General features: G+C 34.2%; 1 pseudogene; it reads right to left on the minus strand.

Moving 5' to 3' along the window:
- Positions 1-3,057: 3,057 nt before the first annotated feature.
- LOC138330843 (uncharacterized) lies at positions 3,058-4,573 on the minus strand (annotated as a pseudogene).
- Positions 4,574-22,517: the final 17,944 nt, after the last annotated feature.

The raw sequence follows: 22,517 nt of genomic DNA on the forward strand, positions 1-22,517 counted from the left end.
TATAATGTTGAAACGTTTAAACAGTAAAAATTCAATACACTTGAACATGCCAATCAATGGATTCTACGTATTATTTAAAAAAAAATGTCTCTTAAAATATTCATTTGTTTATATGACTTAGCAAGACAATTAATTCATTATCATTTTGTGTCAAACAACAATGTGCCGATGGAGTGAAGCCGGTATGTTCAGATCGAGCAGAGATGCATTATAATATGACGGCATTCACAATTATCATTTCTAATAAATGCAGGTAACTTTTAAATAAAAAAAAAGTATCATGTTAAGAACACTTTAAAATCATTAAAATACATCGTAAAACTCATCACAGCCATTCTAAATCGAAATATTTTTACCCGGGGGAGACCCTCAGACCCCCTCAAACACCAAAATCTCGTGCCTTCGGGCGCTCCCACATTCATCAAAATGCATCGTAAAATTCTAAATCGTAATATTTTTCCCCGGGGAGACCCCCGGATCCTCAAACACCAAATTATCGCGTCTTCGGTGCTCGCAAATTCATCAAAATGCATCGTTAAACTCATCTTAGCCATTCTAAATGGTAATATCGATGTTTTCTCGTAGGAGACTCTTGGCCCCCCAAACACCAAAATATTGCACCTTCGGCGCTCGCATGGCAATTTGTGTATTCATTAATTTCTTTTTATCGACGCCCGTAACTGTCTATAAATGTGTACAATGAAAAACGAAAAAATCATTTTGTCACTGAAAATAATTTTCTTTATTCAAGAGGAGAAAAAATGTAAGTAGTTTTTTCCTCAGTTAAATAGGTACAGGTCCCAGAAATCAAATAGAAAAATGATTGATATAAATTTTCTAGTTCTGAGACTTAAATACATTTATACCGGTACATGTAAAATACTCTAAAACAAAAACAGAGGATGCTGGCAGTGGGAGTTAGGAAATAATTTCAAAAAGATTCTGATTATATCCAAACTCCAAATTTATAAATCTTATTCACCTAAACTGAATTCAGAAAACACTTACACCCCTTTGCCTAAATGTATAGCTAATGACAGCTACAGTTGTAGCTGAAAAGTCAAATTACACTTCTGATGACTTTTTGAAAAGACATTGGAAGTAAAATATTTTTTCTGCAAAACAGTAGCTACCCTTTGCCTGGCTTTCATTATAAGATATCTGTTTTTGATGTCAGGCTTGATATTTAAATTTCTGATTCAGTCACCTAGGAGATATAATCACCTTTCAGTAGAATATATAATAGGCTGATGCTGATCTGTGGTAGATCAGTGTTAACAGAGCGCCAGTTGTGCTGTACCTTCCATCATATGAGCCCGGAAGTTGGTTTTGTGGTCTTTGAAAATAGATTAACCGTCGCTATTGATTTCCACAAGTTCTCAAGTTATCTTTCCTACAAATACTTAATAACATGCCATCGTTATATATTATAACCATTTCAAAGTCAGAGTCATCTTAAAGTTACGTTGAAGGAATTATCATTTATGGGATATTTATATATTCATAGTTAATATGTTCAGCGCTCATAATCATTTAAAAGCAATTAAATTAATTGTGTTGAAGTGAAAATATTTCAGGCTGAAAAGTACCTTCGGTAGTGCAAACCATGACACATTTTGCATATCGTATTATCGTATGAGGAAAATAAATATGGGATCTTAAATTTACAATTGTATATATCTTCCTAGGTTCTCCGCTTCTCATCTTTGGCATTGAGTTGAACGTTCACCCCTATAAGGTAAGAAGGCTCTGGGTTCCCTTGGTATATTCTATATACAATGGCTATTTCTACATCTGTTTGACGCTCAACATAAAGGGAGTGGGACGTCTAGTTATGTAAGGTGAACGGGTGGGGTATGTTGTTCGGTGCATCTGGCGGCATCGTTTATTGGTTATAGCTGTTACAAGGAGTCACAAAATGGACATACCACAGTCTCCGGAAACATACATACATTTACACACACAATACATTGCATGCATACAGGAGAGAGATTGTCCTTTAATGACCTAAACAACCAACCAATCGTTGGCCCCTACGAGAAATGTTCTGGTATCTATGATTTCTTGTATTCTAGCCGGAATATACCAGTGTTCTTCTTCACCACGTATTATACTTCTACTTATAATTCTAGGTTGTTCGTAGTTATTTTATACGTCCAGTTTGATATACTTCTACTTATAATTCTAGGTTGTCCGTGTTTTATTTTATGCGTCCAGGCTGATATACTTATACTTATAATTCTAGGTTGTTCGTATTTATTTTATGCGTCCAGGTTGATACACTTCTACTTGTAATTCTAGGTTGTCCGTATTTATTTTATGCGTCCAGGTTATTATACTTCTACTTGTAATTCTAGGTTTCCGTATTTATTTTATACGTCCAGGGTGATACACTTCTACTTGTAATTCTAGGTTGTCCGTATTTATTTTATACGTCCAGGTTGATACACTTCTACTTGTAATTCTAGGTTGTCCGTATTTATTTTATACGTCCAGGTTGATATACTTCTACTTGTAATTCTAGGTTGTTCGTATTCATTTTATACGTCCAGGTTATTATACTTCTACTTATAATTCTAGGTTGTTCGTATTCTTTTTATACGTCCAGGTTGATATACTTCTACTTGTAATTCTAGGTTGTCCGTATTTATTTTATACGTCCAGGTTGATATACTTCTACTTATAATTCTAGGTTGTCCGTATTAATTTTATACGTCCAGGTTGATATACTTCTACTTGTAATTCTAGGTTGTTCGTATTCATTTTATACGTCCTGGTTGATTTACTGTTTAATGCAGTGTTTTATTAGGTTAGCACTTTAAAAGTGACAATGGTGCACTTCTATCGCAATGAGCCACATCAAAACGCAGTCAACTTTAACTTTAATGCACTATCTATGAAGAGAAGTCTTAACGTTAAATAAATATTGAGGTCCCATATTATATATCAGATGAGTCTCTGCAGTTTCCATCCGTTTATTAAACATATACCTCATATTACAAATAGGTTTTTCGTGTCATTTCATTCAAATCATAACAAAACAATGAGTCCCCACAGACAAATTTAATTACAATATAACATGTTTTGTATGTTTTGCATTGTTAGTGTGCTGTGTGTTTGGCCAGCCTTTGCCACGGAAATTTCGTTGATGCATCGCAAACGAACTTCAGGTATATCGGAGTTCGAATTCGCTCCTCTGGACAGATGTAATCTTCATCGTGGACGTCATGGAATTCCCAGTAGTCTGCCACGGCTTCAGCAACAGTTTTTCCCATATCCTTTCGGGTATTTATTGTTCATGCTAATACAACCACTGCATGGTATGTACACAGGAGGGTTTGAATCCTTGATAAGACAAGTTGGGAGGCAAATCCTGCCACATTCATCATACGCCATTAAACACACTTCAGATGTCTCGTTTTCAGGACTTTTCACTGGAACAAAGGCCTTTTGGACCATAATTGGGTATCTGTCATCAATTATGGCATATTCTACACTGTTGCCGCTAAAAGTGATCCCGTCAGCCCTGATGATAACTTTGGTAGCACCTGTATCACTAATTCTACAAGAATCGTATGTTCTTGCTTGTCCCGTGTACAGATTTTTCTTCAGTGTCGAGCTTCGAGATGGATCAAATATATCCATAACATGGCTTTTCCCGTTCAATTGATCATATGTGTGAAACACTAATCCCGATGACCTTAAGATCTTCACGGGAAGGTACAAAAACTTTGATGGGTCAACTTTGTCGTTTATTGTATGTGTTCTGTAAACTAGACTCCTGATATGGGCATGTATATTTGTCACAAACTTGTATTTTGGTATGTGACATATTGTTCCCATTGTATATTGTTGAACGTCGCCTTCTTCTTTGATTCCAGTCGTTCCTTGTTGGTTGTGCAACACACTGTGTCCCAAAGATTCCCACATTTTCACAAGCGATCCAGCGCGATCTTCGAGGACCTTTTCTACAATTTTTCGGCCTGTCGCAATTAAATGTGGGTTTATATTGAGCGATTCTGTCGTTCCAGTCATTAAGATATCCTTCTCTGTTTGTCCATTCTGGGAATCCCTCCATTACTTCATTAGGGCCGTGTCTCGGATTTGAAAATCGTGGATATGCCTCAGCATCCAGGCCACGACGAATCAGACTTTGTCGAAACTCCTCCCACAAGAAGTCAATGTATGTGTGAAGAAGGAAGAAGAGTGGATAGCGTGGAGCAAGACTGATATCTAGGAGGAATCCACCGAGGAATACGTGCAAACGGTTATGATAAAACTCTAAATTATAGCGTCGTTGAGCACGCGGTACGGTTATTGCTTCGTGACTTGTCCGCGTCATCATTCCTTCAATTTCATCACGACCAAATAACAAGCCTCCAAATGCTATGTTTCTCACAAGACCCCAGTTTCTGAAAGGACCAGTCTCCACGACGATGTCAGCATTTCCAGCAAAGTCTTCAGAAAATATTATTGAGCGTGCGCTGGAGCCTCTTTCGATCTGGTCGCTGTAGTACTCTGCAGTACAGTCCCAATATGGAAATGTTACTCTACGGCAGCTCCGTAGATCATTAGATGATCAACCGATCTAATGGCGTTTTCTAACCTAAATAAATAACAAGACAAGTTTATAAGATATCAAATATCTAATTCAGTGTTTATACAAAATTTAATTGAAACGCTTTAAAATTCCAACCTATCGCTGATTATAATTGGGTAACACTGTATTATGCATGTATGACCCCAGTGACAGTGTGATAACTCCATGTGAATGACGGACGATCACCATAGGGGCACGCGCTGAGGGAAATACGACGTTTTATTTCCCCCGAGGGAAATACGACGTTTCATTACCATGTCATGTGATGTATTTCTACTAATCACAGACACTGTTATAAACATGAGGTATAATAATATGTATTATTTTTATGTTTACTGTGAAATGGTACATCGTTTTAATTAAATAATGACCTATGCACAAACATATTCAATTGTCATGTAATTACAAGTATTCACACAAGCTTGGAATTATAGATAATGTACAATGTACATGTATGACCTTTCATCATATTAACAACTATTGTGTGACTAATGTATAGGTAACACGGAATGCACGTGTATAGATGAGGTAATACATGTAGTAGTTAACGCAGTCTGTATTACTTAATATAATGAATTATATCTAAACACTAATGAGATATATGATTAACATAAACTATCGTAGTTTAATTAACATTTTCACTTTGACACATTGAAAGGAGAAAGAATACATAGGCTAAAGCGACATAAGTGGTCATTACAAGTATATTCAATATTCTAAGGTTCGCAATTTAAATACATTTAAATAACCGATATTTTTTTTAAATAAAGGGTTGGATCTTAGAATAATTAGTATTTTAACACGTTATCAAGCGCTCTAGTTTTTTGTTGGACTTTGTATTGCAGCTTCTCTAAAAAAATTTCACAGTAGTGTATTAACATTAATATCTTAGTTTAAACAGTTTATTTATATAATGATACATATAATACAGTTCATAAACACATTTCGGAATCGGAAAAACAAGCTTAAAGCTTATATAAATTCCTTTCCTTGAAATATCAAGCCAGAGGAAAGTTCGGCACTGGAAACACCTTTTACAAGATATGTATATAGAATATAGATATAAGTATAATCTGCAAAGTCTGAATATCCGTACCTGTCTTATTTTTGTCATAATTTAGAAATATATTGAAAATTCCTGTTGTTAATTATACAGAAACAGGACTAAATCGAAGTCAAGATGAGCGATAATGACTCGGAAACTTTTTATAAAAATCAAATACATTTTGAACATCGATAGGTGGGTCCCATTAAGTCAAACAAGCCGACGTTAGCCGACATTGTAACGTCATTGCCGAGAACGTCATGTGACTACCGTAACTACGTAACATCTGTCGAAACTCTTCCGAGAACGCGTACGGGTCATGAACTTTCCGACTTCCATTCGGCAATGATCGTAACTTCTATGGCGACCACTTTAAAATGAAGGCATGTTTACAAGTATTGACTTTCAACAACTGCTGTACCAATGTGAATAAGTAATCATTATAAACAAATGCTAACAATATCGGGTCGACTATAACTTGACCTTTTGTTGATATTTACGTATAGTGTGGCTTTAATTTCCTCTCTATATAAAACAGTAGAAATCCGGCTCGGATTTGACGTTTTCGTCTGCGTCGTCATATTTTGATCATGGCGTCATTATTACATGTGACGTCACAATGGTGTTATTAAACATGTGTCTAACGACATTTATGACATGACCGTATGAAATGGCCGGACGGACCAGTTATGTGATAAATACAGATATAATGATACGGCAGATCTGATGCCGACACTATTTTTTTTAAATCTTTGTTTTACTAGAGATTATTCAACCGAATAGAAGCTTAGAAAAGATTTTGTCAATACTATATGGTAAACATCGCCAACTTTGATAAGCAAAAGCAGAGAAGGGGCATTAGTAGAGAAGTCACAAGCAGATATCAGGAAGTCCTTTAGTGAATCGAATGCTTGAAGATGTCTACAGTTTTCATGTCACTAGTCAATGCCGTTTAGGCGTACAATGTATTTGATTTCAACTCTCGTTGGACAAATTTTCCCGAAAGTTGTTTTACATTGACTGTTTTTCAGTATTTGAAGATTGACATCCACTTTCACTAGTTTTGTGGAAGCCGCGGAGTTCTTGGTATGATACTTTGGCTTAGAAGCGATATCTGGGGATAGACTATTGAGAGGAAAATCATAAGAGCAGCACTACCCACCCGTATAGGAAATCCCGAGGATACATGTAAAAAAAAAAAAACACAAAAGACAGGTACTAGTCGAAGTGAGAGAATCGCAGATCTAGATCAGGCAGGGCCCAAGGTTATTCTTGTTTAATATGACAAAAGATCTAATAGAATTTTACCTGATAATTTTGCAATTAGAAGATAGTAAAAATGCCTCATTGAAGGTCGGCAAGTGAAAACATGACGCCCAGTACCGGCGAAAATCGGTCCTATAAACTTTGAGACATCCAAGTACAACATTTCACTGCTTGAAAATTAACAAGGCATATATCGATTACACAACTATGATATCAAGATATTGAACATACCTCTAAAACGTTGTTATCGTTTGTGCATGCAGAGAAATCAACATATTAATTTTGGTAATGATGTACGGATACTGAATATCTTTGTTAAAGGAACTAAATCGTTAAAAATTCATGTAATAAAAGATAAAAAGAATTATAGAACTAAAAATAATTGTAAAAGTTGTGTACTTTGTGTTAATAACAAAATATAAAAGTTTGTATAACAATTTTGTTCAAAATGGAGAAAAACTGAAAATAAATAGAAACGACCTAGTCACTATTTCATATTATTATCTTTCGGCGAGTGTAAACAATCCCTATGTGCATGCGCGACGCGTGAACATTCAAAACATCCGATCGAAGGAAATCTCATCTGTCTATTGGACATATCTACTATCGACTGAAAACACAAATTTATCGACTACATGTTCCTGATTACTTTGTTAAATCTAATAAACGTTTCGTTTTGTGAAGAGTTTCTAAGTGTAAATAATCCTATACTGTACAGGTTTTTGCAGCCATAAAGAAGAGTTTTCATTATATTATATGGTTTTATACTTGCTTCTACCGTTATTTTATTTTCATTTGTCATGATATTAGGTACTATTTCGCTAAACCTGCCAATATCATTAGGCTTTTAAAAAAATGGCCTAATATATAGACTTTATAGTAAGGAAAAAATGGGAAAAAAACTAATAATATAGGCATGTTTAGCGGACTTAGTAAGTACGTGTATTTCTTTTATCATTATATCAATATTTGACATTCCCTATACATAGTATATCCTTAGTTATAATGTCTATCCGTCTAATGGGCATTCCCTATATATCACTAGTCATAGTCTTTATCCGTCTAATGAACATTCCTTATATAGCCCTAGTTATAAGATATATCCGTCTAATGGAAATTCCCTATATATCCTTAGTTATAGTCTCTATCCGTCTAATGGACATTCCCCTACATGTCACTAGTTATATAACTGTTTCCATCTGATTTACTTAAAACAATCAGCATAACTATATATCTAAATTTCATGTGTACTTTTATGTAATCAAAGCAAAAATATACCTTACATTGTAGACCTATGTATATGTTTGCTTAATAATGTACATGTACACCTGTATTCTTGTATAATATATACATAATTAACCTCTCACTTCTTGTCATATTTCCATCAAATACTCTAAAGCTTCACAGAACGTATGCTGTTTTACTTGGCAATGTAGATACAGGGGCGTAGGAATCGGGGGTGGGAGGTGGTGGTCGGGGTTGGAGGGGTCAGGGGGTGGGGGATTGCCTCCCCGTTTCCCAGGACGGGGGCAAACATGTCTGTTTTCCCTCCCCCCCCCCATTTTTGCCGACTGAAATGTTCTAAAATTGCACATTTGAAAGAAAAAAGGTTCCTCCTGCACATTTTCGTACTTTATTTTTTAGACAATTTTCCGGTGCGTGGCACATGTTCTTAAACGTTCATGTACATATATGTATGCATATGATGTTGAAATAATTCAATACACGTGAACTAGACTTAAATGTCAACCAAGGGATTCTACGTACTATTTTAAAAAATGTATCTTAAAAGATTCATTTGTTTATATGACTTAGCAAGACAACTATTCATTGTTATTTTGTGTTAAACAACACTGTGCCGATGGTGTGAAGCCGGTATGTTCAGATCGAGCAGAGTTGCATAATGATATGACGGCATTCACAATTATCATTTCTAAATGCAGGTAACTTTAAATGAAAAAGTGTCATGTTAAGAACGCTTTAAAATCATTAATATACATCGTAAAACTCATCACAGCCATTCTAAATCGTAATATTTTTACCCGGGGGAGACCCCCGGACACCCTCAAACACCAAAATCTCGCGCCTTCGAACGCTTCCACATTCATCAAAGTGCATCGTAAAATTCTAAATCGTAATCGGGGCGAGGAGGGGGAATTACGTTTCATCTTCCTACGCCACTGATATACGCTGTAAATGTATAGGTTATTTCGCTGAATCAGGCCAATGTAACCGATAAAATATAAGTTGCCTCTTAGTGGTGTTATTACATCTATATCCACTAGCCGGATGAGATTTTCAGCGACCTCGATTTCGAACTCAAAGATGCACTCGGTTCTTTCCGTTGTAAACAGTCAATGCTGACAGATACAATTTCTTGTTGTGTTTGGCGATATTTTAACGTTGATAAACATTGCCAATAGTTCAAATTAAATGTTGTAATTTTGAAAACTTTCTAATTTCAGGTATAAGAACGTTTGTAGGAAGTCAAAAACCTTAAGAAATCTATGTAAATCTAATGATTTAGTAACTTTAAAGTGTACACACGGTATATTGATCTTATAAGTCCTTATTGTTACTGGTATTTGGTGGCACTTACAGTTAGTTGCCATTGATACAAATAATGCGTTGAAATTGTTTTCATTTTAAATGTCAATCGTCATGTATCTTTGAAATTATAGGAAAATAATAGTGTCAATACTGTACTTTCAAAACAACTTCCGCTCGTATACCACTGTTAATTAAGTTAAAGCCGAAGTACAACATCCGATATCTACGAATAAGCAACTTCAAACTTACACCAGAGGTCTGCATTGTTTGTTTGTTTGATTCATTAACGTCCTATTAACAGCTATGGTCATGTAAGGACGGCCTCCCATGTTTGCAGTGTGATGCGTGTATGTTGTGTGAGGTGCGTGTTTTGGGAGACTGTGGTATGCTCGTGTTGTGTCTTTTTGTATAGTGGAACTGTTGCCCTTTTTATAGTGCTATATCACTGATGCATGTCGCCGAAGACACCAAGCAACACACACCACCCGGTCACATTATACTGACAACGGACGAACCAGTCGTCCCATTCCCTGTATGCTGAGCACCAAGCAGGAGCAGAAACTACCACTTTTATAGACTTTGATGTGTCTCGACCAGGGGACAGAACCCAGAGCTTTCCTCACAGGGGCGAACGCTCAACTCAAGGCCTAAAGTGAGGCGGTGCCAAGGGAGGCATTAGGAAAGATAAAGTCAGTTAGGAAGAAGAGAAAAGATAAGATCCTAAATTTAGTCGCCTTTTACGATCATGCAATAGGGGCAGCAGGTACAATTCTAACGCCCTACCTGCAGGGAGGTCTGCATAGTATAAACCCCATTATAGAAAGAGCACAATGACGGACGGAGAGGGAAAATAATCCTTTGCGGACATACCAAATGCTAGTTCATAATCGAAGCTAATAAAACAACATGATTATTTTCTACATGAAATGAAAGAGTGTTTAAATCTACTGCTAAATAAACCGGCTGTAGCTTTAAAGCGAAAGTTCTGTTTTGAACCAATTCTCCGGTAATCACTCAAATCTCGAAAGAATTTTGTAGAGGTCTTCATTATAAATATTATGTACATGTAACAATTCAAATTTATATTTTTTTGCCCATTGCATTAGGCGAAATCAACACACGGTAAAATATCTCGCACAAATTAAAGTTGTTTGCCATGCAAATGGTTTTGATATATAACTGTTTCTGACCATCAGGGGTTAACATGCATGTATGATATTCTGAAGAATTTTTTACAATTTCATTGTTGTCGGATCAAGGTTCAGACACCTACAGTTTGATTATCTCACTGAAATATAAATATGTACAAGATAGCATATGTATGTTACTAAGGTCATGTTTGATGTACGCCATTTGTTGGATCAAGTGATATTAGTACGTTGTATACACCAGTAGCCTGACTGCACATTGTCCGATTTGATTTTGTTTAAATTTAATCATAATTGAATTCACCAGCCCAAATGCACTCTCACACATCAACCTGTGCAAAGGTTCGCACAGCTGCAGTATGCCGTACACTTCAACGTTAACATACCGTACACTAAACAAATCACTGCATGCAGTATGCAATTCACCAGCACCAAAACGAATATTTTTATTTCTCTGCAGAAACGAATGATATATAAGATTTAGAAATATGTTCAATATCTCGACATCATTATTGTATAATCGATATATGGTTGGGTAATTTTCAAGCAGTGAAAGGTTGTATTTGGATGTCTCAATTTTACAGGACCGATTTTCGCTGGGACTAGGTGGCATGTTTGAGATAAATGAGGATTTTTTTTATTATCTTCTTATTATAAAATTATCAAGTAAAAGATTAGAATTTTAATCATATTAAACAATGTTAAGTTTATAAAATATGCGATAGAATAACCTTGGGTCCTGTCAGATCTACCATTCTCTCGCTTCGACTGGTACCTATATCCGGAATCATTCCTATACAGTGACTAAGCAAATAGGGAATGCCCAAATGAACGTTAATGTAAGTCATTGTTTCTAAACCTTTACTTACGTGTAGAGGTATACACGGTGCCAACTCAGGAAGTTAACCCCGCCATGTGCAGAACCAGCGACTCGTGCGTTGTGCATCGCAGCAATGGCGTCGTATCGCGTCATGTTATCACCTGGTACCTAAAGTAATAGACACAAATGATGGACTATTCCTAATTATACAATGCGTATTTTATGCTCTCTTTTATGTCTTTCATAGCATCGAAAATAGTTTTCTCAATCCTGGGCATAAAATCTAGGAAACTAAAAACAAGTCTTATTAGATATCTAGATAATTAAGGTTAAACAACTCTGTCTCCATGTAAGAAAATGGATCGTCTGTGAATATCATAATCATAATTATTTTCATTTCATGTCCGAAATAAAGATTGGTAAAGGACATTAACATTATATCGAGTCTAAGACCCGCTTCTGAGAGCCATGACTGTAAGAAAGTTGGTTTACATTACAAAGTTAGTGTTAGAAATATCTCCGTTCTGAAAAGGGTGTTCGGGTATAACAGGGTATCAGGAAGTCAGTGGTCGGAAAAGTACGTTGCACTGTTTAACATTCCAACAAAGCTATGATAGTGAACAAGTATATACACATGACAAGGAACTGACACATTCATGCCAAATTCAGGAGTCTTACCCGAGCATTCTTTAACATATTCAAACAATCATGAAATCTGTTTCGAGCTTTGTTTGTGAGCTTCCTATATTCTTTTCGTTGCCTTGGCTTTCCTCTTCTTGGAAAGGTTCCTCTCTTGACTCGATCATGTTTGGGATTAGTGGACATCTGGTTGAGATAGGCCTGCTGCTCTTTCGAAGGCACGTATGGGTCGATATTGGCTTTGTTTTTCCATGCGAATGTCCCATAGAGGAACTGGCTATGCTCTCACCCGTACAGGTGGAAGCATCTTCGTTTTTCTCTGCGAATAGGCAATCCTTGACTTCCTTTGGTTATGGTAGTGGTGTAAACTCGGTAGCTATCAGTGGCAGCAGCAGCAACGCTGCGAATATCTGTCAACATGATAGGAAAGTATGGTATTAATGCATTGTGACGTCTTATTGACGACTACACAAATTAACTCATTTGATTTTCTTTGATTATTCTAATGTTCTATCAACAACCAGTCATTTAAGGACATGTCAGGTTTATGTGGTAAAGGAGTACCCGGAGAAAAAACACTGACTTACAATCAGCACTTGGTAACTTCCTCCCCAAATGGGGCACTCGCGACCTAGAGGTAGAGGACTTGTGTTGAGCGATCGCCCCTTTGAGGTAGACTCTGGGTTCTCTCCCCTGGCTGAGACACACCAAAGTCTATAAAAGTGGTGGTTGCTGTTCCTGCTTAGCGCTCAGCATACAAGGCGCAGGACGACTGATTCGCCCGTTGTCAGTATAATGTGACCGGGTGGGGTGTGTTGCTTGGTGTCTTCGGCCAGTTCCGAGTTCCGCTTAAGGAAATTCTCTATCATTTTAGATAATAGTTGTCAATGTGCTTTGCACATATTAGAATGTTGCCTATTGGCTTTTTTAAGGGATTAATATTGGTAAATCCACTTTAACTTAGTTTTCGATCGACTTCCATTTCCTAGTTCCGTTTAAGTAAAACGGAACTCGGAACCAGTTCCGAGTTCCGTTTAAGGAAATTTTCTATCATTTTAGATAAAATCATTCAATATGCCTAAGATATATGAATAATGTTGCCTGTTGTCATTTTTCATGCGTTACTAGTGGTAAATCCACTTTAATTTAGTTTTCGATCGACTTCCATTTCCCAGTTCCGTTTAAGTAAAACGGAACTCGGAACCAGTTCCGAGTTCCGTTTAAGGAAATTTTCTATCATTTTCGGTAAAATCATTCTATATGCCTAAGACATATTAGAAATGTTGCCTATTGGCTTTTTCAATGGATTAATATTGATCAATCCACTTTAATTTAGTTTTCGATCAACTCCCATTTCCGAGTTCCGTTTATGTAAAACGGAACTCGGAACTGGTTCCGAGTTCCGTTTTACTTTAACGGAACTAGGAAATGGAAGTCGATCGAAAACTAAATTAAAGTGGATTTACCACTAGTAACCCATGAAAAATGACAACAGGCAACATTATTCATATATCTTAGGCATATTGAATGATTTTTTCTAAAATGATAGAAAATTTCCTTAAAGTTCCGAGTTCCGTTTTACTTAAACGGAACTGGGAAATGGAAGTCGATCGAAAACTAAATTAAAGTGGATTTACCACTAACGGAACTGGTTCCGAGTTCGAACTGGGAAATGGAAGTCGATCGAAAACTAAATTAAAGTGGATTTACCACTAGTAACCCATGAACAATGACAACAGGCAACATTATTCATATATCTTAGGCATATTGAATGATTTTATCTAAAATGATAGAAAATTTCCTTAAACGGGACTCGGAACTGGTTCCGAGTTCCGTTTTACTTAAACGGAACTAGGAAATGGAAGTCGATCGAAAACTAAATTAAAGTGGATTTACCACTAGTAACGCATGAAAAATGACAACAGGCAACATTATTCATATATCTTAGGCATATTGAATAATTTAATCTAAAATGATAGAAAATTTCCTTAAACGGAACTCGGAACTGGTTCCGAGTTCCGTTTTACTTAAACGGAACTGGGAAATGGAAGTCGATCGAAAACTAAATTAAAGTGGATTTACCACTAGTAACGCATGAAAAATGACAACAGGCAACATTATTCATATATCTTAGGCATATTGAATGATTTTATCTAAAATGATAGAAAATTTCCTTAAACGGAACTCGGAACTGGTTCCGAGTTCCGTTTTACTTAAACGGAACTAGGAAATGGAAGTCGATCGAAAACTAAATTAAAGTGGATTTACCACTAGTAACGCATGAAAAATGACAACAGGCAACATTATTCATATATCTTAGGCATATTGAATGATTTCATCTAAAATGATAGAAAATTTCTTTAAACGGATCCGTTTTACTTAAACGGAACTGGGAAATGGAAGTCGATCGAAAACTAAATTAAAGTGGATTTACCACTAGTAACGCATGAAAAATGACAACAGGCAACATTATTCATATATCTTAGGCATATTGAATGATTTTATCTAAAATGATAGAAAATTTCCTTAAACGGAACTCGGAACTGGTTCCGAGTTCCGTTTTACTTAAACGGAACTGGGAAATGGAAGTCGATCGAAAACTAAATTAAAGTGGATTTACCACTAGTAACCCATGAAAAATGACAACAGACAACATTATTCATATATCTTAGGCATATTGAATGATTTTATCTAAAATGATAGAAAATTTCCTTAAACGGAACTCGGAACTGGTTCCGAGTTCCGATTTACTTAAACGGAACTGGGAAATGGAAGTCGATCGAAAATTAAATTAAAGTGGATTTGCCACTAGTAACCCATGAAAAATGACAACAAGCAACATTATTCATATGTTTTAGGCATATTGAATGATTTTATCTAAAATGATAGAAAATTTCCTTAAACGGAACTCGGAACTGGTTCCGAGTTCCGTTTTACTTAAACGGAACTCGGAACTGGTTCCGAGTTCCGTTTAGCTTAAACGGAACTCGGAACTCGGAACTCGGAACCAACTTCAGCCTCCCAGAATAAATACGCTCCATAGTAACTTATAGCATGACCCCTGGTTTTGAAAATCACCATTTGAACAGGATATCTCAAGTTATATATCACTAACAGCAATGAAATTTGGCAGAGACATGTAGTTATAGATAAGAATGGAGCTGATAAAATTTGGCGACAAACAGACATAAACTCTATTTTGGGGGGAATTAAAATATGTTTCTTTTCTTCTTTGTCTATAGTAATATTTAAATGTGAAAAGCAATGCATTTTGGGAAACGTATATGGTAGACAATACCACTTCATACTAAATAAATACAATTTAAGAAAAGATTAAGGCAATTAAAGAGATATTCACTATTTTTCTATTCTTAAATATGTTACTCAAAGTGTAATGACATCATAATTACTTGTGTTGGATAATCTATATTCCCTGGACAGTGTCACAAGTCTGGTGCCCTAGTTTCATCTAGATGCTGTATATACATATGTAGGCCTATATGTGTGTGTAAATGTGTTACATATATATACACATTCCGTTGTGCCGAGACCCAGCCAATATAACTTGTGTACCGTTATCTTAATTGTGAAATTTATTTATTTATTTATTGATTTTATTTTTTATTTTCAAACAATGTTACAAAAACTACATTTGCCACATATACATGCACATTACTCTAATTTCCATCCATTCTGGCATTTTCCTCTCATACACTAGAAATTACATTGTTTTTTATTATTATTTATGAAAAGGGGGCAGGGGGTAAGAAAAAAACAGAATGGGAGGGGGAATGAGGTAAAGGGGATAAGGGTATGAAGAGGGATGGTATATAAACTAATAAATAAACAATTAACATAAGGGGAGAGATAGAAAAGGAGAAAAAAGACAGAAAATGGATATCAATTCACAAATGTATACATAGTGCAAGCATGACACATGGAAAAACATGCATAATAAATAGCTATTTCATTTCAATTTAAAATATGGATAAACTGTTAGTGGTTTGCAAGTTCCACTAGTTTTAACCATTTTTGCCAATGTTTATTGAATCCATTAATTTCTTTTTCTCCTTTACCAAAAGCTATATACTTTTGAACATAGTAATAATCTTTAATAAAGTTTAAAAAAAGCAGTCACATTTAATGAACCATGTAACCATCTACTTTTATAAATATAATGTTTACCATAAAGAACAATTTCATTATCAATCCTATGGTATATACAATTTTGATCTAGTTTCCCAAAAAACATAGTTTCTTTATTAATAGCAAAAAGAATAAAAAGAATGTCCACAAGGTTTTCAAAATTGGCTAAAAAGTTCTGAACTTCAGAGCATTCCCAAAAAGATGTATGATTGTCTCCCTAATGCACATAACATACAGTGAGGATTATTTGAAAGACCAATTTTACAAAGATATGTATTAGTTGTTAGAATATGATGGGAAATTCTGTACTGAAGCCATTGAAGTTTAGCATTATTAGTAGACATGAAGGGTATATTGTATATCTGTTTCCACATTTCTTGAGCATAGTCAAAGGAGGTTCTCCATTTATGCTGGCCAGTTATAGCCGTATCATTTTTAACTAGAACTCTGTAAAAATCTTGGACTCCACGGTTTTTTTTCAATATCATTTCAAGGCTAAAAGGAATTATTGGGTAAAGTAATTTTTTCATTTGGTACATTTACATTTTTCAGATACTTTTTAATGCTAGATATATGTCCATAATACTGAAGACAATTACTTATTGCATCATAAATATTACAGAATTCATCATATATAAAGAAAGATCATGAAGAAACACTTTTTAACAAGTCTTGTATGGTTATGATTCCCTCTCTAAACCAAGATATGTAAAAAACAGTTTTATTTCCAACAATAATATTTTTGTTGTACCAAATTGGAATTTTGAATACAGAGCATTTTTCTGCTTTTAACTGGTTCCCCTTTGATCTTAATTTATACCATGCTGTAAAAACATCTTTCCAGAAAGCATTTCTACAATTTGTCAAAATCTGATTAAGGTATTCACTTCCACAATTCGCCAAATGATGAAAATTAACTTTAGAATTTAGAATCATACGTCATTTACCATTAGATCTAAATATTCTCCTTATCCATCCAATTTTTAATGAATCTTTAAAAGCTGTGAGATTGATCATTTTTAAGCCTCCATCCATTTAATTTTGTATAATTACATCTCTCTTAACTTTATCTGAACCACTATTCCATAGATAATTAAAAAGAATACTGTTGAGCTGTTTTACAAAACCTTCATTCGGATTTGGAAGCAAGATAAAAAGATGATTTAATTAAGAGATCAAAAGAGATTTTATAATACAAATTCTACCAATTGGTGAAATTTTCCTTTTGTTCTATGTCTGCAATATATTTTTGAGTTTAATCATTTTTTATCATAGGTCAATTTTGGTATTTTGTGAAGATCGACATGAAGTTCAATACCTAGAAGTGTAAATTTAGTAACTCCCATTGCAAGTTCAAGCCTGTCATTAGTGTATCACTGCTATACTTTTTACTACCAATCCAAATAACCTGAGATTTTCCTGTATTTATTTTATGTCCTGAAATTTTTGCATAATTACTTAGTTCCATAACTGCAGCCCTTAATGAATTTTCTGTACCATCAAGTATTAAGGATGTATCATCAGCATACTGGGAATTTAAAATATTACAATTATCTACATTTGTACCAACAATATTTCTGTTATTTCTAATACGAATGGCTAAAACTTCTGCACAGATAATAAATATATAAGGGGCGATTGGATCGCCTTGACGACAACCGCGCATAATATTAAAAAAAGAAGACAAAATACCTCCCTGATTAATTGCAGAGCTAGCATTACAATGTAAAACTTTTATCCAATTCCTAATACTGTTTCCAAAATTAAAATATTTAACAGTTTTATCAATAAATTTCCAGGACACTGAGTCAAAAGCTTTTTTTCAAAATCAAGAATTAACAACATTCCAGGGATATCAAATTCCTCAGTGTATTGCATGATGTCATAAACTAATCTTGTGTTTTCCCCTAAATATCTACCAGAAATAAAACCAGTCTGATATAAATTTATGATTTTATCCAAAATATTTTTAAATCTGTTAGCTATTGTTCCAGAGGCAATTTTATAAATAATATTTAATAAAGAAATGAGACGTCAGTTTTTAATGAAATATTTTGATTTGTTTGGCTTTGGAATGCAGGTAATAATGCCCTGACGTTTTGTAATTGAAAGCTGACCATTTAAGTAACCATGATTAATAGATCTGAAAACAAAAAAATCCTAATTTTTTCCAGAAACATTTGAAAAACTCTGATATGTACCCGTCTGACCCGTTTCACATTTTTAAGTGTTACTGATGCCTCCTCATATGTTATTAGACCTTCCAAAATTCCTGTTTTCTAAATTGAAAAATTACTGTGTAGGTTTTTCTCCCTTTTCTATCCATAACGCTTTTGACCGAATTACACTACCTTTAAGTTTTTCCAACCGAACTTTTTCTAATTCCTTTTTTTTCTCTTCAATTCATCTGTATCAACTGCGTTCTGGTTTTCAAGTTTACTTATATCATCTCTAAGACTGTTTTCTCTAAACAAAAGACAAATTTGATCATTTATTACAAATTGAAGGTAAAAAAATACGATCTGGAATATTATCAATAGAATCTAAATTATATATAGGAAGACAGTTTTGTAATTTTACAGCATTTATTGTATTATTCACCAAATTTAAATATTCTTGATAATGTAATAAAGAGTTATTAAATTTCCAAAGCCCTTTACCCTTTTTGAAATAATTAAATTTTAAAACAATTTTTGGAAAAGAGTGGTCAGACCTATAACCTGCATCAATACTAGCATCAGAAACACTTGTCAATAAGTTCCGAGAAACAAGAAAAAAGTCTAGTCTAGATTGTTTTACCGGTGATTGTTTTCGCCATCTATAACGCTTCAATTTTTTATGCTGTTCTCTACAAACATCAACCAAATCCAACTTTTCTATTAATTCTATTACTTTATCTCTTGCCTTTGAATTATTAATTTTTTATAGCTTTGATCATAATCAATACTAGGGTCAAGAACCAAGTTAAAATCACCACAGATAATATATTTATCATTATTAAACTCGGAGACAGTATCCTCAATTTCCCCAAAAAAGTCAGGGCAATCAGAATTTGGACAATAAATATTGATTAATGTTAAATTCTCTCCTTCAACTTCCATGTCTAATGCTAAAAAATTACCGGATGAATCATTCTTTTCCCTTTTCACTTTGTAATTAAAATTATAATTTATCAGCACTGCAAAACCCATTGAATTGGATTTAAAAGAATTGAAATGACAGTTATATCCCCATTCGTCACGCATTAAAATTTCTCTTTCTTTGGTAAAATGAGTATCTTGAACACAATAAATGTTATATTTTTTTCTCTCGTAAATAAGCAAATACATCCTTACGCTTGAGCTTGTCTGATAAGCCCTGACAGTTTGCTGTTAGTAATTTAATCCCCTCAATTAATATTGAAGATAAAAGTACAAATCATGTTGTCATACTTGCCTCTTAAAGTAACCGATGATAACAGTGGTACATGTGGTAAACTATATCTGTCAGTAAAGAAAAACAGGGGGAGAAAAGGGAAAGAAGGGGTATAGAAAAAAGTGGTAGATACAAAAAAATAACGAACAAAATCAATTTTCTTCAACACAGTTTAAATATCACAATTGATTTTGTTAATTGTGAAATTTATGCTGTGTTGAAGAAAATGTGATAAAAGATAAGTTATTAATTTTAACATATTAAAGCTAATTCAGCTTACCGCTTATAACCAGGACAGCCAAATATCTTTGAATTTTTCTGTCACCTATAGTGAATTATACCCTCCTCCAGCAGGTATCCTTTTAAAAGTCTTGTCAACTTAACATGTTGATAATATACAGTAGTACATGTGTGATACCGACAAGCAATCAGACAGGAAAACGTTTCCCCACTTATTTTTCATCATATTATGTACAATATTCTGATCAATTTGAATTAACAGCATTGTTAAATGTGTGAATTTTATTAAATTTTCTCATGTTAAAGTTAAGTTGATGCTATTTGAATTGGTCCCAACACTATTCACACTAAGAGGATGCTGCTTCTGCATAAGCTCACACTAAAATCCTCGTGAATTTTGTGGGCTTCGCGTAGTTAGCAACATTAAAAGTCCCACGAACATAACAAACTATATATTAAATGTTTTCATATCTAGAACATACAATTAAGCATATGGTGTACATTGAAAAGAAGACTAAACGAACTTAAAAAACTAATCATTTGGTTTCAGTATCAGATAAAGAGCTCGAAAGCAGTATACACGACATCACTACTGGACTAGAAACGCTGCCTCGGCATCGGAAACGGACAAGGAGGTAAATTGTTTAATGTGTTGTAATGACAAGCGGAATACTTTTTTTATCCTACTGAAAACAAACGTTCTTTTGCGTGAAATCTCCTTTTGCGAATTCTGCGATCAAGATAAATCCATAAATTACTGCTTCGAATTAAGTCTTTCTTATATATATTGAAAGTTATTACCGTTCAATTTGTAAATCCACGAAAGTTACCTTTCGTGATTTTAGTTTTAGATGAATGCCAAAAAGTTGACAAGGTAAGACATAAAAGCTGATGAACAATATCAGCTTTCCAAATATAAACTGTAATCTACACACACACACACACACACACAAACAACAACAGAACAAACAAACAAAAGAGAAATAAAAAAAAAACGACAAGGATTAATTAAAGGTAAAGAATATTCATTAACCATTGAGTTTGGTGACGCAAGCTTCTATCTGTTTACCATATATGGGTATCTTGGCGATTCTTTCTCTTTTTATAAATTTAGACTTTTTGTCATTGGATTTTAATGCTATATCGACCATAAGATGCTTAACGAAATGTAAACGTAATGTGCATTATTACGCGATGGAATTTTGACACAAATAGCTCAAAATGTCTACTAGTAATGTAAATATAAACTTAATCTATTTTACATCGATTGAGTAATAAATTATACAACTTATGTAAATCACTATCAATGGTGCATTAGTGTTTAATGACCAATCCATCGCCTACCACTTTGATGTCAAAATCTTCTGAATTTTACATCAAGTTTAGATTTTTCAAAATTGTCTTTCATCAATCGTCGGACATTGAGTTTCCAAATGTAACAGAAGTGTTTGGCATATAACCCTTTGTGACTGCCTCTATGTGCCTTACAAAATATCAGAATCGGTTGATGGTTTGGATGGTTTTTAATCCTCTATGGGTAATTACATGTAGAGTGAATTCTTCCGATATTTATTTTTCGCCCTGCACTTTGTAGATTTTTGTGTCAGAAATTAAAATACAGTATGTATATATCTTTATATTTTCAGACAATCGGATGCTCAGCCCTATGGTAAAAGAGGTATGATATTCTTTACTGCGATATTAAAGGGAAATTACGTGAATCCTATCTTCCTGGATAAGCACAAATCAAATGGAACATAAACCAAGCAAACACTGTTAATTGAAAATTAAAACAATCCTAATCTTATATAAAGATACTGTTTAGCAGGTCCTTGTAGCAGATGTTTAAAGAGGTGAATTCACATACCTGCTATATCAATTTCGAATTAGGATTCTAGTTATTCAAGAAGAACAACATACAACTAATAACCACCAAAGAATTAGCCCGTCGAGCCATTGGAAATGACCATGTTATAAATACCGTAAGACGTACGTGTATTAACACTATTATGACGTCACAGGTAGTTGTGACGGTATAATCTGTATATGACGTCGAATGAATGATTCAGTAGACGGAAACGTCACATCCGAGCCATATTTTAATTGTTTTATATAGAGACGAAATTAAAGGTTTTACTGATATGTCTATTGATAAACGTTATGTGATGAATATAATCATACACTTGTGACTATGTAATGTGAAATTTATCAACCTCGTTAGATAATTTGATATGCCACTCTACTAATATAAGGGCTTATGGTATACCGGTATTAAATTATTGAACCCGTTTGATAAATTTCATATCACTTTGCCGTTTATGTTAAATCCTCTATTTCTCTTGCTGGGAAAATGCTTAAACATGTCAATATTATTATCTAAGTCAAGATACCATATGGTTTAAAACAAAATATCGTTCATAACCTGATGAAATAATAAAACTAGTGATGCTTATAACATTATTTTTACTTTATTTTTTTATCATTTAATAAAATAAATTGTTATTTATACACCAGTATTTTGTCAAGATATTTTTTAATCAATAAGTAACGTCAGTTTGTTCATGAAGGTATTAATAAAGACGGAGCGCACAATTATAATGAAGATTTAGTAAAAACAATGAAAACATACATGTAATTATTGCACAATGA

Source organism: Argopecten irradians, chromosome 9, assembly GCF_041381155.1.
Source record: "Argopecten irradians isolate NY chromosome 9, Ai_NY, whole genome shotgun sequence".
NCBI classification, from domain to species: domain Eukaryota; kingdom Metazoa; phylum Mollusca; class Bivalvia; order Pectinida; family Pectinidae; genus Argopecten; species Argopecten irradians.